The sequence below is a fragment of the Grampus griseus genome (assembly GCF_964374135.1).
Source record: "Grampus griseus genome assembly, chromosome: Y".
Lineage (NCBI taxonomy): Eukaryota > Metazoa > Chordata > Mammalia > Artiodactyla > Delphinidae > Grampus > Grampus griseus.
Window position 1 is genome coordinate 13,699,096 of NC_139016.1, and position 18,862 is coordinate 13,717,957.

The window sequence follows — 18,862 nt, forward strand, 5'->3', positions numbered from 1 at the left end:
GTCACAGCTCACCCTTCCCCTTCCCCATATCCTCAAGTCCGTTCTCCAGTAGGTCTGTGTCTTTATTCCTGCCTTACCCCTAGGTTCTTCATGACATTTTTTTTTCTAAATTCCATATATACGTGCTAGCATACAGTATTTGTCTTTGTCTTTCTGACTTATTTCACCCTGTATGACAGAATCTAGGTCTATCCACCTCATTACAAATAGCTCAATTTCGTTTCTTTTTATGGCTGAGTAATATTCCATTGTATATATGTGCCACATCTTCTTTATGCATTCATCCGATGATGGGCTCTTAGGTTGTTTCCATCTTGAGGCTATTGTAAATAGAGCTGAAATGAACATTTTGGTACATGACTCTTTTTGAATTTTGGTTTTCTCAGGGCATATGCCCAGTAGTGGGATGGCTGGGTCATATGGTAGTTCTATTTGTAGTTTTTTAAGGAAACTCCATACTGTTCTCCACAGTGGCTGAACCAATTCACATTCCCACCAGCAATGCAGAAGTGTTCCCTTTTCTCCACACCCGCTCCAGCATTTATTGTTTCTAGATGTTTTCATGATGGCCATTCTGACTGGTGGGAGATGATATCTCATTGTAGTTTTGATTTGCATTTCTCTAATGATTAATGATGTTGAGCATTCTTGCATGTGTTTGTTGGCAGTCTGTATATCTTCTTTGCAGAAATGTCTATTTAGGTCTTCTGCCCATTTTTGGATTGGGTTTTTTTTTGTTATTGAGCTGCATGAGCTGCTTGTAAATTTTGGAAATTAATCCTTTGTCAGTTGCTTCATTTGCAAAGATTTTCTCCCATTCTGAGGGTTGTCTTTTGGTCTTCTTTATGGTTTCCTTTGCTGTGTAAAAGCTTTGAAGTTTCTTTAGATCCCATTTGATTTTGTTTTTATTTCCATTTCTCTAGGAGGTGGGTCAAAAAGGATCTTGCTGTGATTTGTTATAGAGTGTTCTGCCTATGTTTTCCTCTAAGAGTTTGATAGCTTCAGGCCTTACATTAGGTCTTTAATCCATTTTGAGTTTATTTTTGTGTATGGTGTTAGGGAGTGATCTAATTTCATACTTTTACATGTACCTGTGCAGTTTTCCCAGCACCACTTATTGAAGAGGCCGTCCTTTCTCCACTGTACATTCCTGCCTCCTTTATCAAAGATAAGGTGACCATATGTGCGTGGGTTTATCTCTGGGCTTTCTATCCTGTTCCATTGATCTATCTTTCTGTTTTTTTGCCAGTACCATACTGTCTTGATTGCTGTAGCTTTGTTGTATAGTCTGAAGTCAGGGAGCCTGATTCCTCCAGCTCCGTTATTCGTTCTCAAGATTGCTTTGGGTATTCGGGGTCTTTGGTGTTTCCATACAAATTGTGAAATTTTTTGTTCTAGTTCTGTGAAAAAATGCCAGTGGTAGTTTGATAGGGATTGCCTTGAATCTATAGATTTCTTTGGGTCGTAGAGTCATTTTCACAATGTTGATTCTTCCAATCCAAGAACATGGTATATCTCTCCATCTATTTGTATCATCTTTAATTTCTTTCATCAGTGTCTTATAATTTTCTGTATACAGGTCTTTTGTCACCTTAGGTAGGTTTATTCCTAGTTATTTTATTCGTTTTGTTGCAATGGTAAATGGGAGTGTTTTCTTGATTTCACTTTCAGATTTTTCATCATTAGTGTATAGGAATGCCAGAGATTTCTGTGCATTAATTTTGTATCCTGCTACTTTACCAAATTCATTGAGTAGCTCTAATAGTTTTCTGGTAGCATCTTTAGGATTCTCTATGTATAGTGTCATGTCATCTGCAAACAGTGACAGCTTTACTTCTTCTTTTCTGATTTGGATTCCTTTTATTTCCTTTTCTTCTCTGATTACTGTGGCTAAAACTTCCAAAACTATGTTGAATAAGAGTGGTGAGAGTGGGCAACCTTGTCTTGTTCCTGATCTTAGTGGAAAGGCTTTCAGTTTTTCACCATTGAGGATGATGTTGGCTGTGGGCTTGTCATATATGGCCTTTATTATGTTGAGGAAAGTTCCCTCTGTGTCTACTTTCTGCAGGGTTTTTATCAGAAATCGGTGTTGAATTTTGTCAAAAGCTTTCTCTGCATCTATTGAGATGATCATATGGTTTTTCTCCTTCAATTTTTTAATATGGTTTATCACATTAATAGATTTGCGTATATTGAGGAATCCTTGCATTCCTGGAATAAACACCACTTGATCATGGTGTATGATCCTTTTAATGTGCTGTTGCATTCTGTTTGCCAGTATTTTATTGAGGATTTTTGCATCTATGTTCATCAGTGATATTGGCCTGTAGTTTTCTTTCTTTGTGACATCATTGTCTGGTTTTGGCATCAAGGTGATGGTGGCCTCATAGAATGAATTTGGGAGTGTTCCTCCCTCTGCTATATTTTGGAAGAGTTTGAGAAGGATAGGTGTTAGCTCTTCTCTAAATCTTTGATAGAATTCGCCTGTGAAGCCATCTGGTCTTGGGCTTTTGTTTGTTGGAAGATTTTTAATCACAGTTTCAATTTCAGTGCTTGTGATTCATCTGTTCATATTTTCTATTTCTTCCTGACTCAGTCTTGGCATTTTGTGCATTTCTAAGAATTTGTCCATTTCTTCCAGGTTGTCCATTTTACTGGCATAGAGTTGCTTGTAGTAATCTCTCACGATCTTTTTTATTTCTGCAGTGTCAGTTGTCATTTTCCTTTTACATTTCTATTTATTTCGGTCTTTTCCCTTATTTTCTTGATGAGTCTGGCTAATGGTTTATCTATTTTGTTTATCTTCTGAAAGAACCAGCTTTTAGTTTTATTGATCTTTGCTATTGTCGCCTTCATTTCTTTTTCATTTATTTCTCATCTGATTTTTATGATTTCCTTCCTACTGCTAACTTTGGGGTTTTTTTGTTCTTCTTTCTCTAATTGCTTTAGGCGCAACGTTAGGTTGTTTATTCGAGATGTTTCCTGCTTCTTAAGATGGGCTTGTATTGCTATAAACTTCCCTCTTAGAACTGCTTTTGCTGCATCCCATAGGTTTTGGGTCGTTGTGTCTCCATTGTCATTTGTTTCTAGATATTTTTTGATTTCCTCTTTGATTTCTTTAGAGATCACTTTGTTATTAAGTAGTGTATTGTTTAGCCTCCATGTGTTTGTATTTTTTACAGATACTTTCCTGTAATTGATATCTAGTCCCATTGAGTTGTGTTCAGAAAAGATACTTGATACAATTTCAATTATCTTAAATTGATCAAAGCTTGATTTGTGACCCAAGATATGATCTATTGTAGAGAATGCTCCATGAGCACTTGAGAAAAATGTGCATTCTGTTGTGTTTGGATGGAGTGTCCAATAAATATCAATTAAGTCCCTCTTGTTTAATGTATCATTTAAACCTTGTGTTTCCTTATTTATTTTCATTTTGGATGATCTGTCCATTGGTGAAAGTGGGGTGTTAAAGTCCCCTACTATGAATGTGTTACTGGTGATTTCCCCTTTTATGGCTCTTAGTACTTGCCTTATGTATTGAGGTGCTCCTATGTTGGGTGCATAAATATTTACAATTGTTATATCTTCTTCTTGGATCGATCCCTTGATCATTATGCAGTGTCCTTCTTTGCCTCTTCTAATAGTCTTTATTTTAAAGTCTATTTTGTCTGATATGAGAATCGCTACTCCAGCTTACTTTTGGTTTCCATTTGCATGGAATATCTTTTTCCATCCCCTTACTTTCAGTCTGTATGTGTCTCAAGGTCTGAAGTGGGTCTCTTGTAGACAGCATATATATGGGTCTTGTTTTTGTATCCATTCAGCCAATCTGTGTCTTTTGGTGGGAGCATTTAGTCCATTTACATTTAAGGTTTTATCGATATGTATGTTCCTGTTCCCATTTTCTTAATTGTTTTGGGTTCCTTATTATAGGTCTTTTCCTTCTCTTGGGTTTCTTGCCTAGAGAAGTGCCTTTAGCATTTGTTGTAAAGCTGGTTTGGTGGTGCTGAACTCTCTCAGCTTTTGCTTGCCTGTAAAGGTTTTAATTTCTCCATCAAATCTGAATGAGATCCTTGCTGGGTAGAGTAATCTTGGTTTGCAGGCTTTTCTCCTTCATCACTTTCAGTATGTCCTGCCACTCCCTTCTGGCTTGCAGAGTTTCTGTTGAGAGATCAGCTGTTAACCTTGTGGGGATTCCCTTGTGTGTTATTTGTTGTTTTTCCCTTGCTGCTTTTAATATGCTTTCTTTGTATTTAATTTTTGACAGTTTGATTAATATGTGTCTTGGTGTATTTCTCTTTGGATTTATCCTGTATGGGACTCTGTGTGCTTCCTGGACTTCATTAACTATTTCCTTTCCCACATTAGGGAAGTTTTCAACTATAATCTCTTCAAATATTTTCTCAGTCCCTTTCTTTTCTAAATATACAATTTTAAGCTTTTTATATAGTATATGAAAATATAAAATACCTCCTGAAGGGAGATTGTGATACGTTAAAGATGTATACTACAAACCTCAAAGCAAGAGCTAGCATAATTAAACACAGAGTTACAGCTAATAAAAGAGAAAAAGAGAATAAATGGAATGAAACATACTTGCTTCATTTTAAAAGAAGAGAGATTATGAGGAAAATGGGAAAAACAACAAAAGGAGAAAACAGAAAATTATATGAATAAGCACATTAAGTGTAAATGGTCTAAATGCCCTGATAAAAAGGCAGAGCTTTTTGGATTGGATTTTTTTAAATCAAAATATATACTGCCTGCAAGAAGCATACAATATATATAAAAACATGGATAATTAGTAAGGATTAAGTAAAAAAAAAGAAACACGGGTTAATAATAAAGGCATAGAAGGCAAAGCATGTCCTCCTAGTCCTAGTCATTAAAGAGCTGGGTGGTTATATTAATATCTAAGTAGATTTCAGAGTAAGAAAAAACCCTGAGAATAAAGGATGTCAATTACTAATAAAAGAGATCAACTGATGCTCTCAAATCAGCTCTGGTAAGAAGTGCAATCTTCTGGATTAGAATGGCTTTGTCACTTCTTTGGGTTACTTAACCTCACGAAGCTATGGTCTCCACACCTATAAAATTACTATGATATGAGAACCTACCTGAAAAAACCTGAGAAAGTGGTGTAAATAAACAATACATCAACGGCATGTAGAAGTTTTGGGGACGTAGTGACCTCACCATCACCATCATCACCATCTCTTCATCTCTTTGTCAAACAGAATGGATGGGGCTGACTGATTAATAGTATCTGGCAGTGGGATGAGGGAGAAGGAATTGCCTTAACTGACACTGGGTATCTCATTGGTGAAGGTTGAAAGAATGTTTTTCGAAGCAGCATGTGGGGAGAAAAATAAAACATAAGTGTAAACGTGTTAGGTGTTTTTTTTTAAGAGATAACATTTTATTTTATCTTAATTTTTTAACATCTTTATTGGAGTATAATTGCTTTACAATGGTGTGTTGGTTTCTGCTTTATAACAAAGTGCATCAGTTATACATATACATATGTTCCAATATCTCTTCCCTCTTGCATCTCCCTCCCTCCCACTACTGGGCATAGACCCTGAGAAAAGCATAATTCAAAAAGAGTCATGTACCAAAATGCTCATTGCATCTCTATTTACAATAGCCAGGACATGGGAGCAACCTAAGTGTCCATCAGCAGATGAATGGATAAAGAAGATGTGGCACATATATACAATGGAACATTACTCAGCCATAAAAAGAAACGGAATTGAATTATTTGTAGTGAGGTGGATGGACCCAGAGTCTGTCATACAGAGTGAAGTAAGTCAGAAAGAGAAAGACAAATACCATATGCTAACACATATATATGGAATCTAAAAAAAAAAAAAAAAAAAAAAGAAACATCTTAGTTTTGAGATGTCTGCTGACAAAGAAAAAACAGAAGGGTGCACCTTGTTCCTTTAAAATTTATTGATTGATGTTTGCATTACAACAGAGTTATAAACTTTTACTCTGAAACACTTAGAAAATACAGATCACAAAAAGAAGGAAGCTAAGCATTGCCTAGTCCCCTCCATCAATAAAAACAATAGTAATAAGAAGTCTCTCAACAATTTATAAAAATAAACAGGGTGATCAAAAAGTAAATGAAAGAAAGTTCTTTTTCTAAAACATAAAAATTCCAACTAATAGATGAGTATCAGAATTAACATATTAGCTTTTAGCAATTTTGATGAAATATAGATCCGGAGCAGCATCATCAAAGTCTGCTAAAACTAGTGGCTGAGAAATTCTGAGGAGAAACAATAATTGTGAACAACAATATTTACCTCTTGGACTGATTAGATAGACATGCCCAGATAAACAAAAGGATGGAGATAATTGCTTGCTAGCCAGCCTGATCTACAAGAAATACAAATGGAATGTATCTTTGCAACGAATAGATCAGAAAGGTAACATCTGAACTAATCAACTATACTATCACAAAAGAGAGAAAATAATGTATCTCCTAAAGGGATGAGACTGAAAGTACACTGTAGCTACAAGTAGAGAAGAGAGAAGACAAATGAAACATCCACATCTACCTACAAAGTAGTATAAATATGGAAACAGTAGTCATTTGCAGATGATGTAGCTACTCACCCAAAAATATCACAAAAACATTCTTTCCAAGTAATGCAAGCTAAGGATACATGTTAGCAAAAGAAGAATCTTATTTAAAATAACTTTTTAAAATGTCTATTAAATACCAAGTGACTAAGTGAATACGAAAAACAGAAAAGGAAAAAAAAAAATCCAGTACAGAAAGAGAGAAGAGAACAGAGAAGATTGGATTGAGAGAGGGAGAGATAGACACTATTAAAGTAGATGAAGAACACAATGTAAGCCACAAGTAAATCATTATACAAAAGTCTTTCTGAGCTTCAGAGAAGAGAGAAATCAGTATGATAAGAAATGAAGGGACTTCCCTGGTGGCGCAGTGGTTAAGAATCTGCCTGCCAATGCAGGGGACCTGGTCCAGGAAGATCCCACATGCCACGGAGCAACTAAGCCCATGTGCTACAACCACTGGGCCTGTGTGCCACAACTACTGAAGCCCAGGTGCCTAGAGCCCGTGCTCTGAAACAAGAGAAGGCAGCACAATGAGAAGACCACACACCACAATGAAGAGTAGCCCCTGCTCGTCACAACTAGAAACAAGAAAAAAGCCCGCGTGCAGCAACAAAGACCTAACACAGCCATAAATAAATAAATTTATGGGAAAAAAAAAGAAATGAAACACTTTCTCTCCCAAGCCATCCATAAATCAAAGTAATGTTAATGTAGATTATACCTTTCTGTCTAGTCCACCCACTCCATTATCCTCAGAACACATAGGCTAGCCTCTAAAGTTTATTTTTGGAAAACATTCATGAAAACATCTACATACGGAAGAGCCTTGGAGGTTAGAATTGGGTTATCATTAGTCAAAAATTTACGGTGGAATACTAAAGAGAAGTCAAGTCACAGAGCAATGGACTTCAGATATACATGGTAATAGTACTTGTTTACACCGATATAGCCCATGCCTTAGTACATCTGAATAATTCAGAATATGGTTCACTTGCTGCTTTGATTGAGACTTAGCTTGATATTTAACTCTGAAATTTGTAATATATTAACACTTCACCTTTCTCCAACTCCACTGCTCACTAGCCTTCTTACTTCTCTTGGAATCAGAATTGAGGTCTCAAGCTTCCAAAAAGCAATCCCTTAGGTCACCAGATTTATGCCAGACTCAAGTACAGTGAAATATCTGGGTTTAGGCAGAGAGAGAATGGGAGAGGTAGAAGTAGCTGACCCAAGAAAAGTAAAGGAGCTGCTCTTGCATGTTTACAGGAAGATACACCTTGTTTATTTGCTGCTCCATGTTTTTGGAACATGGTAAATGTGATTTTACTCTCAATCGGAAACTTCCTAGGACTTTTATTGAAATGGGGGACTTTACTCACCTCCCTTAAGCACCACCATTCTGGTCTCCTATTTTCAGCTTGCTAACTTACCATCTCCCCTGTGGTTTCCCCTTCCCATCCACATTCTGTCCGAAGGTTAAAATTTACACATATTGGAGAAATATGATAAAAACAACATCTCCATCCAATCTAGAAAACCTTCTCATAAAGAGAGAAAGGAAAGAAAACAGTTTTATTATGGAATAATAAAACTGATTGATTAGACGGAATGTGATATGCGTCACACACTGTCTGCTAGAGATTGCAAAGACAGGAAGAAATTTTACTCTTTATATAGTTAAGTAGATACAACATATTACAGTCATGTTTTCAAGATAAAACTGTTCATTTTCTCCTATCATTATGACTCAAGGTAAAGTTTGTAATTTGGAGCCAGGAGACAACTGAATTAGGCCATCTTCCCCTGAAGTCCATAAAGCCGCCTTCTTTCCTACATGATCCACCCATTCTAGCTTCCCAAAATTCTCAGCCACAATTTTGATGAGACATTTTTACATTTAAGTAATGTCTGCTTTCTGTTCCTCCCATTAACTCGCTGTTTTCTACACATGTACCTGCCATTGTTTGCAGTCCTAAGTAATCACTAGTCCCCCACAAAAGCTGTATGTAGAAAATTAAGAAAATGGCCTGAAAATTAAGGAAATTCCCTGAAAAGTGAATAAAAAATCTTTACAATTCTGCAAAAAAAGTTTGAATGAAGTAATTGTCAAAATTCATGAACCTGTATTTCATTGGAGTATCTGTTTTATCTTCACAAAATGTTTAATGATGTGAAATTTTATTACTTACTCTAAATACACAAAATTCTGATTTAAAAACTGTATTACACAAAGACATACTCCTAATAATGGCACTCTTTCTAGGTTTGAAAAACTGCTCTTAAAATATAATAAATATAAAAGTCATTACTAACTTTTTGTGCACATATTAAACACTTACCAAAGCCAAAGTAGTCAAATAGTCACAATGTTATTATAATAATTCTTTCAGCCATGAACAAAAAGAAATTCTTACTGATAATGGAGTGTTTTTATTTTTCAAAAAAGAAGAAACTTTTTACTCAAAACTAAGATTGTTTCACAGAAATCCTGTTTTATAATGATACCCCTATGTTGTTGGACAAAATATTATTCCACATAATTTTTTTTTTGTTGTTGTTGTTGTTTTTTTGGTACATGGGCCTCTCACTGTTGTGGCCTCTCCCAGGGTCTGGACGCACAGGCTCTAGGCCATGGTTCACGGACCCAGCCCCTGCGCCACATGTCGGATCTTCAAGACCGGGGCATGAACCCGTGTCCCCTGCATCGGCAGGCTGACTCTCAACCACTGCGGCACCCGGGAAGCCCCTCCACATAATCTTTTTTTTTTTTTTGACATGACTAATTTGTTTATTAATAGGTAAAGACATTAAAATGGGAAACTTGTATTTCTTAAGCCTTTAAAAAGCTCAATTTATAAATCTTGTTAGTCTATTTATAAATCTTTGCATAAAAATATGGACAATCACTTTCACTTATTCTTTATGATTTAATTAATTCATAAGCATAACAGACTATATACTTCTTGAATATTTAACATCACTTGCATACTCCATTAATTAAATTTTCTAAGATATCTTAAACTACAGTTACAAATGTAATATATCTAACATCTTGGCAGTGAAATTTTATAAGTACTTACATAACTCTTGTAAATCTAATAGCGATAAATCAATCTTATACCAGTGGTCACAAAATTCTCTTAAATGTTTCATAGTATTTTCTCTCAGTTTTACTGAGACATAATTGACAAACTGCACTGTATAAGTTTAAAGTGTACAACATTATTATTATTTTTTTATTTACTTTTTTTTTACATTTTATTGGAGTATTATTGCTTTACAATGGTGTGTTAGTTTCTGCTTTATAACAAACTGAATCAGTTATACATATACATATGTTACAATATCTCTTCCCTCTTGCATCTCCCTCCCTCTCACCCACACTATCCCACCCTTCTAGGTGGTCACAAAGCACCAAGATGGTCTCCCTGTGCTATGCAGCTGCTTCCCACTAGTTATCTATTTTACATTTGGTACTGTATATATGTCCATGCCACTCTCTTACTTTGTCACAGCTTACACTTCACCCTCCCCATATCCTCAAGTACATTCTCCAGTAGGTCTGTGTCTTTATTCCTGTCTTACCACTAGGTTCTTCATGACATTTTTTTTTCTTCATTTCCATATATATGTGATAGCATACGGTATTTGCCTTTCTCTTTCTGACTTCACTCTGTAAGACAGACTCTAGGTCTTCTATCCACCTCATTACAAATAGCTCAATTTCGTTTCTTTTTATGGCTGAGTAATATTCCATTGTATATATCTGCCACATCTTCTTTATCTATTCATCAGATGATGGACACTTTGGTTGTTTCCATCTGCAGGCTATAGTAAATAGAGCTGCAATGAACATTTTGGTACATGACTCTTTTTGAATTATGGTTTTTCTCAGGGTATATGCCCAGTAGTGGGATGGCTGGGTCATATGGTAGCTCTATTTGTAGTTTTTAAGGAACCTCCATAGTGTTCTCCATAGTGGCTGTACCAATTCACATTCCAACCAGCAGTGCAAGAGTGTTCCCTTTTCTCCACAACCTCTCAGCATTTATTGTTTCTAGATTTTTTGATGATAGCCATTCTGACCGGTGTGAGATGATATCTCATTGTAGTTTTGATTTGCACATCTCTAATGATTAATGATGTTGAGCCTTTTTTCATGTGTTTGTTGGCAGTCTGTATAACTTCCTTGGAGAAATGTCTATTTAGGTCTTCTGCCCATTTTTGGATTGGGTTGTTTGTTTTGTTCTTCTTGAGCTGCATGAACTGCTTGTAAATTTTGGAGATTAATCCTTTGTCAGTTGCTTCATTTGAAAATATTTCTTCCATTCTGAGTGTTGTCTTTTGGTCTTTTTTCTGGTTTCCTTTGCTGTGCAAAAGACTTTGAAGTTTCATTAGGTACCATTTGTTTATTTTTATTTCCATTTCTTTAGGAGGTGGGTCAAAACGGAACTTGCTGTGATTTGTCATAGAGTGTTCTGCCTATGTTTTCCTCTAAGATTTTGATAGTTTCTGGCCTTATATTTAGGTTTTTAATCCACTTTGAGTTTATTTTTGTGTATGGTATTAGGGAGTGATCTAATCTCATACTTTTACCTGTGCCTGTGCAGTTTTCCCAGCACCACTTATTGAAGAGGCTGTCCTTTCTCCACTGTACATTCCTGCCTTCTTTATCAAAGATAAGGTGACCGTATGTGCGTGGGTTTATGTCTGGGCTTTCTATCCTGTTCCATTGATCTATCTTTCTGTTTTTTTGCCAGTACCACACTGTCTTGATTACTGTAGCTTTGTTGTATAGTCTGAAGTCAGGGAGCCTCATTCCTCCACCTCCGTTTTTCTTTCTCAAGATTGCTTTGGGTATTCGGGGTCTTTGGTGTTTCCATAAAAATTGTGAAATTTTTGCTTTAGTTCTGTGAAAAATGCCAGTGGTAGTTTGATAGGGATTGTATTGAATCTGCAGATTGTTTGGGTAATAGTCATTTTCACAATGTTGGTTCTTCCAATCCAAGAACATGGTATATCTCTCCATCTATTTGTATCATTTTTAATTTCTTTCATCAGTGTCCTATAGTTTTCTGCATACAGGTCTATTGTCCCCTTAGGTAGGTTTATCCTATATATTTTATTCTTTTTGTTGCAATGGTAAATGGGAGTGTTTTCTTGATTTCACTTTCGGATTTTTCACCATTAGTGTATAGGAATGCTAGAGATTTCTGTGCATTAATTTTGTATCCTGCTACTTTACCAAATTCATTGAGTAGCTCTAGTAGTTATCTCATAGCATCTTTAGGATTCTCTATGTATTGTATCATGTCATCTGCAAACAGTGAGAGCTTAATTTCTTCTTTTCCAGTTTGGATTCCTTTTATTTATATTTCTTCTCTGATTGCTGTGGTAAAAACTTCCAAAACTATATTGAATAAGAGTGGTGAGAGTGGGCAACCTTGTCTTTTTCCTGATCTTAGTGGAAATCCTTTCATTTTTTCACCACTGATGTTGGCTATGAGTTTGTCATATATGGCCTGTATTATGTTGAGGAAAGTTCCCTCTATGCCTACTTTCTGGAGGATTTTTATCATAAATCAGTGTTGAATTTTGTCAAAAGCTTTCTCTGCGTCTATTAAGATGATGGTTTTTCTTTTCTTATGGTTTTTCTCCTTCAATTTGTTAATATGCTGTATCACATTGATTGATTTGCGTATATTAAAGAATGCTTGCATTCCTGGAATAAATCCCACTTGATCATGGGGTATGATCCTTTTAATGTGCTGTTGCGTTCTGTTTGCTAGTACTTTCTTGAACATTTTTGCATCTATGTTTATCAGTGATATCTTTCTTGGTGACATCCTTGTCTGGTTTTCATATCAGGGTGATGGTGGCCTCATAGAATGAGAATGGGAGTGTTCCTCCCTCTGCTATATTTTGGGAAAGTTTGAGAAGGATAGGTCTTAGCTCTTCTCTAAATATTTGAAAGAATTAGTCTGTGAAGCCATCCAGTCCTGGACTTTTGTTTGTTGGAAGATTTTTAATCACAGTTTCAATTTCAGTGCTTGTGATTGGTCTGTTCATATTTTCTATTTCTTCCTGATTCAGTCTTGGCACGTTGTGCATGTCTAAGTATTTGTCCGTTTCTTCCAGGTTGTCCATTGTATTGGCATAGAGTTGCTTGTAGTAATCTCTCATGATCTTTTGTATTTCTGCAGTGTCAGTTGTTACTTCCCCTTTTTCATTTCTAATTGTATTGATTTGAGTCTTCTCCCTTTTCTTCTTGATGACTCTGGCTACCGGTTTATCAATTTTGTTTATCTTCTCAAAGAACCAGCTTTTAGTTTTATTGATCTTTGCTATTGTTTCCTTCATTTCTTTTTCATTTATTTTTGATCTGATTTCTTTCCTTCTGCTAACTTTGGGGGTTTTCTTATTCTTCTTTCTATAATTGCTTTAGGTGCAAGGTTAGGTTGTTTATTTGAGATATTTCCTGCTTCTTAAGGTGGGCTTATATTGCTATAAATTTCCCTCTTAGAACTGCTTTTGCTGCATCCCATGGGTTATGGGTCATTGTGTCTCCATTGTCATTTGTTTCTAGGTATTTTTTGATTTCCTCTTTGATTTCTTCAGTGATCACTTCGTTATTGAGTAGTGTATTCTTTAGCCTCCATGGGTTTGTATTTTTTTACAGATCTTTTCCTGTAATTGATATCTAGTCTCATAGCGTTGTGGTCGGAAAAGATACTTGATACAATTTCAATTCTCTTAAATTTACTGAAGCTTGATTTGTGACCCAAGATATGATCTATCCTGGAGAATGTTCCATGAGCACTTGAGAAAAGTGTGTATTCTGTTGTTTTTGGATGGAATGTCCTATAAATATCAATTAAGTCCCTCTTGTTGAATGTATCATTTAAAGCTTGTGTTTCCTTATTCATTTTCATTTTGGATGATCTGTCCATTGGTGAAAGTGGGGTGTTAAAGTCCCCTACTATGAATGTGTTACTGGCAATTTCCCCTTTTATGGCTGTTAGTATGCACCTTATGTATTGAGGTGCTCTTATGTTGGGTGCATAAATATTTACTATTGTTATATTTTCTTCTTGGACCAATTCCTTGATCATTATGTAGTGTCCTTCTTTGTCTCTTCTAATAGTCTTTATTTTAAAGCTTATTTTGTCTGATATGAGAATCGCTACTCCAGCTTTCTTTTGGTTTCCATTTGCATGGAATATCTTTTTCCATCCCCTCACTTTCAGTCTGTATGTGTCTCGATGTCTGAAGTGTGTCTCCTGTAAACAGCTTATATATGGGTCTTGTTTTTATATCCATTCAGCCAGTCTGTGTCTTTTGGTGGGAGCATTTAATCCATTTACATTTAAGGTTATTATCGATATGTATGTTCCTATTCCCATTCTCTTAATTGTTTTGGGTTTGTTATTGTAGGTCTTTTCCTTCTCTTGTGTTTCTTGACTTGAGAAGATCCTTTAACATTTGTTGTGAAGCTGGTTTGGTGGCGCTGAACTCTCTCAGCTTTTGCTTTCTGTAAAGTTTTTAATTTCTCCATCAAATATGAATGAGATCCTTGCTGGTAGAGTAACCTTGGTTGTAGTTTTTTCTCCTTCATCACTTTAAATATGTCCTGCCTGTCCCTTCTGGCTTGCAGAGATTCTGCTGGAAGATCACCTGTTAACTTTATGGGGATTCCCTTGTGTGTTATTTGTTGTTATTCCCTTGCTGCTTTTAATATGTTTTCTTTGTATTTAATTTTTGACAGTTTGATTAATATGTGTCTTGGCATATTTCTCCTTGGATTTATCCTATATGGGACTCTCTGTGCTTCCTGGACTTGAATAATTATTTCCTTTTCCATAGTAGGGAAGTTTTCAACTATAATCTCTTCAAATATTTCCTCAGACCCTTTCTGTTTCTCTTCTTCTTCTGGAACCCCTGTAATTGGAATGTTGGTGCATTTAGTGTTTTCCCAGAAGTTTCTGAGACCGTCCCAGTTCTTTTCATTTTTTTCTTTATTCTGCTCCACAGTAGTGAATTCCACTATTTTATCTTCCAGGTCACTTATCCAGTCTTCTGCCTCAGTTATTCTGCTATTGATCCCATCTAGAGTATTTTTAATTTCATTTATTGTGTTGTTCATCACTGCTTGTTTCATCTTTATCCTCTAGGTTCTTGTGAAATGTTTCTTACATTTTCTCTATTCTATTTCCAAGATTTTGGATCATCTTTATTATCATTATTCTGAATTCTTTTTCAGGTAGACTGCCTATTTCCTCTTCATTTGTTAGGTCTGGTGGGTTTTTATCTTGCTCCTTCATCTGCTGTGTGTTTATCTGTCTTATTTTGCTTATCTTACTGTGTTTGGGGTCTCCGTTTTGCAGGCTGCAGGTTTGTAGTTCCTGTTGTTTTTTGTGTCTGTCCCCAGTGGCTACAGTTGGTTCAGTGGGTTGTGAAGGCTTCCTGGTGGAGGGGACTAGTGCCTGTGTTCTGGTGGATGAGGATGAATCTTGTCTTTCTGGTGGGCAGGTCCACGTCTGGTGGTGCGGTTTGGGGTGTCTGGGACTATTATGATTTTAGACAGCCTCTCTGCTAATGGGTGGGGTTGTGTTCCTGTCTTGCTAGTTGTTTGGCATAGGGTGTCCAGCAGTGTAGCTTGCTGGTCGTTGAGTGAAGCTGGGTGCTGATGTTGAGATGGAGGTCTCTGGGAGATCTTTGCCATTTGATATTATGTGGACCTGTGAGGTCTCTTTTGGACCAGTGTCCTAAAGTTGGTGCTCGCACCTCAGATGCACAGCACTCCTGGCTGCAGCACCAAGAGCCTTTCATCCACACAGCTCAGAATAAAAGGGAGAAGAAAGGAAGGAAAGAAAGAAAGAAAAAAAAAGAAAGAAAGAAAGAAAGAAAGAAAGAAAGAAAGAAAGAAAGAAAGAAAGAAAGAAAGAAAGAAAAAGAAAGAAAGGAAGGAAGGAAGGAAGGAAGGAAATAAGAAAGAAAATAAGAAAGAAAATAAGAAAGAAAATAAGAAAGAGAGAGAAGGAAGGAAGGAAGAAAAAAGAAAGTAAGAAAGAGAAAGGAAGGAAGGATAAAATTGAAAAGATAAAATATAATAATGTTATTAAAATAAAAAATAATTATTAAGAAAAAAAAATTTTTTAAGAAAAAAATGGACGGATAGAGCCTTAGCACAAATGGTGAAAGCAAAGCTATACAGACAAAATCTCACACAGAAGCATACACATACACACTCACAAAAACAGGGAAAGGGGGAAAAATCATCAATCTTGCTCTCAAAGTCCACCTCCTTTGGGATGATTCATTGTCTATTCAGGTATTCCACAGATGCAGGGTATATCAAGTTGATTGTGGAGCTTTAATCCGCTGCTCCTGAGGCTGCTGGGAGAGATTTCCCTTTCTCTTCTTTGTTCGCACAGCTCCCAGGGGCTCAGCTTTGGATTTGACCCCGCCTCTGCATGTAGGTCGCTGGAGGGCGTCTGTTTTTTGCTCAGACAGGACGGGGTTAAAGTAGCAGCTGCTTTGGGGGCTCTGGCTCACTCAGGCCGGGGGGAGGGAGGGTCGCGGAGTGTGGGGCGAGCCTGCGGCGGTAGAGGCCGGTGGAACGGTGTAACGTTGCACCAGCCTGAGGTGCGCCGTGCGTTCTCCCGGGGTAGTTGTCCCTGGATCCCGGCACGCTGTCAGTGGCGGGCTGCACAGCCTCCCGGGAGGGGAGGTGTGGCGAGTGACCTGTGCTCACACACAGGCTTCTTGGTGGCAGCAGCAGCAGTCTTAGCATCTCATGCCCATCTCTGTGGTCCGCGCTTTTAGCCAAGGCTCGCGCCCGTCTCTGGAGCTCCTTTAAGAGGCATTGTTAATCCCCTCTCCTCGCACACCAGGAAACAAAGAGGGAAGAAAAAGTCTTTTGCCTCTTCCACAGGTCCAGACGTTTTCCCAGATTCCCTCCCAGCTAGCCGTGGAGCACTAGCCCCTTCAGGGTGTGTTCACCCGCCAACCCCAGTCCTCTCCCTGCGCTCCGACTGAAGCCTGAGCCTCAGCTCCCAGCCCCCGCCCACCCCTGCGGGTGAGCAGACAAGCCTCTCGGGCTGGTGAGTGCTGGTCGGCACTGATCCTCTGTGCAGGAATCTCTCCGCTTTGCCCTCTGCACCCCTGTTGCTGTACTCTCCTCCGCAGCTCCAAAGCTTCCCCGCTCCGCCACCCGCCATTTCCGCCCGTGAGGGGGCTTCCTAGTGTGTGGAAACATTCCTCCTTCACAGCTCCCTCCCACTGGTGCAGGTCCCGTCCCTATTCTTTTGTCTCTGTTTTTTCTTTTTTGTTTTGCCCTACCCAGTTACGCGAGGAGTTTCTTGCCTTTTGGGAGGCCTGAGGTCTTCTGCCAGTGTTCAGTAGGTGTTCTGTAGGAGTTGTTGCACGTGTAGATGTGTTTCTGATGTATCTGTGGGGAGGAAGGTGATCTCCGCGTCTTACTCTTCCATCATCTTCCCGATTCCCCCCACATAATCTTTTAATAAAAATCCTTTGGCTCTTGCAGCAAAAGTAATTTTCCTCTTAGACACATATACAAATTTACTCTACTTATAACACTCTTTTTACTTGTTATCTCCCACTGTTTAGGATCTCCTTCATGGTAAACATACTACTTTCTCTTAAAACCTTATACTTCATGAGTATGTATCAGACATTTACAGACATGCTAAATAAAATCATGTTTATTACACTAATATGAAAATGTTTTTAATCTTGTTTAATGTATAGACTACTTATATAGAATATACAGATTAATAACTTTATATTGTGAAATCAGTGATAACAGATCCAACTCAACTTTAAAAACTGAATTAAAACACAATATAAAAATAACTATTTTGAAGTATACAATTCAATGACATATAGTATCTTCCAAATGTTGTGCACCCATCACCTCTCTAGTTCTCAAACATTTTCATCACCCTATAAATAGTATATGCCCTTTAAATAGTACTCCCAATCGCTCCTCTTCCAGGTCCTGGCAGCAATTAACCTGATTTCTGTCTTCATGGCTATGCTTCTTTTGTATACAAGTTCTGCACATATTTCAGTTCCAAACTGACAGAGCTATTTATCATTTGTTTTGCTTTACTCATTTTTTGCATCGTCCATTTACCAGGCCATATGCTACTCTAACCAAGCGGAACCCTATGGGGTCTTCCTGGAACAGACAACCCTCCCCCCGCCCCTCAGTGTCCCCTGCCTGCCTCTTGCCTCTAGAAAACTTTCACCTCCTAGACCTTCCCCAAGTTCCAAAGAGCAAATTTAATCAGAGAAGTGAGAATAATATGGAAACAAAGGAAAACAGTAAAGCAAGACAGAAATAATAATAGCTTAGCCATTAAACAAAGTGAAGGACATTTAGTTCCTCCTCCAGGGCTATAGATAATATTCTGACCCATGTCCTGTGAGCTGTTTTGCAGGTACTGAAACCTCCACCAGGTGGGAGAAGTTAACTTCATGCTGCCCACAAGCACGTAGACCCCAGACCAGTTAGAACCAGAAGGTTGATGATGCCGACTCCCAATTACCTCACCACCAGCCAATCAGAAGAATGTCCACGAGCTGATCACACACCCCACATACTAAAAAAAGCATAATTTAAAGGACTATCTCCAACCTAGCTGAAATAACCCTTATTGAGCATTCTTAAGTACCTCATGCACAAAGACACTGAAGGGAATTAACCCTTAAATTCATATTTCCCACTTAAGAAGGGCCTTTGCATTGGACTGGTCAATAGAAAGGACTGCTGTCTCCCAACAACATTCATACCATGAGAAGAAGACAACAGCAATGGTAGGCAGCTGACACAAGAAACTGGGCCAGGCCTGTAAGACCCATCCTATGAATTCAACTGTACTGTTTACCAAATATTTGTCTCCCTATCAACTTTGAAAGTTATTGTTCTACTATAATTTTGTTACCCTCGGTGTTTAAAACAGGAAAATAATTCTCTAATGGAGTTTTCACAGAGTATAACTGCTCATGATGTGTAACACTGCTTGCTTTAAATTTATTGCTGGAAGCACGGGTACAGTGCTTATGTGACAACTGGGTATGATTGATAAAATGTATACCCTATAAAATGTTTCCCCATTAACACACTTCTGAACACGTTTGTGATATCTGATTAGTTTTCCCCCAATGTGGATAACTAGGCCAATATGAAGGAGGCCTAGCACCAAGGGACATGATCTGGACCTGGGGCAGGCAGCTC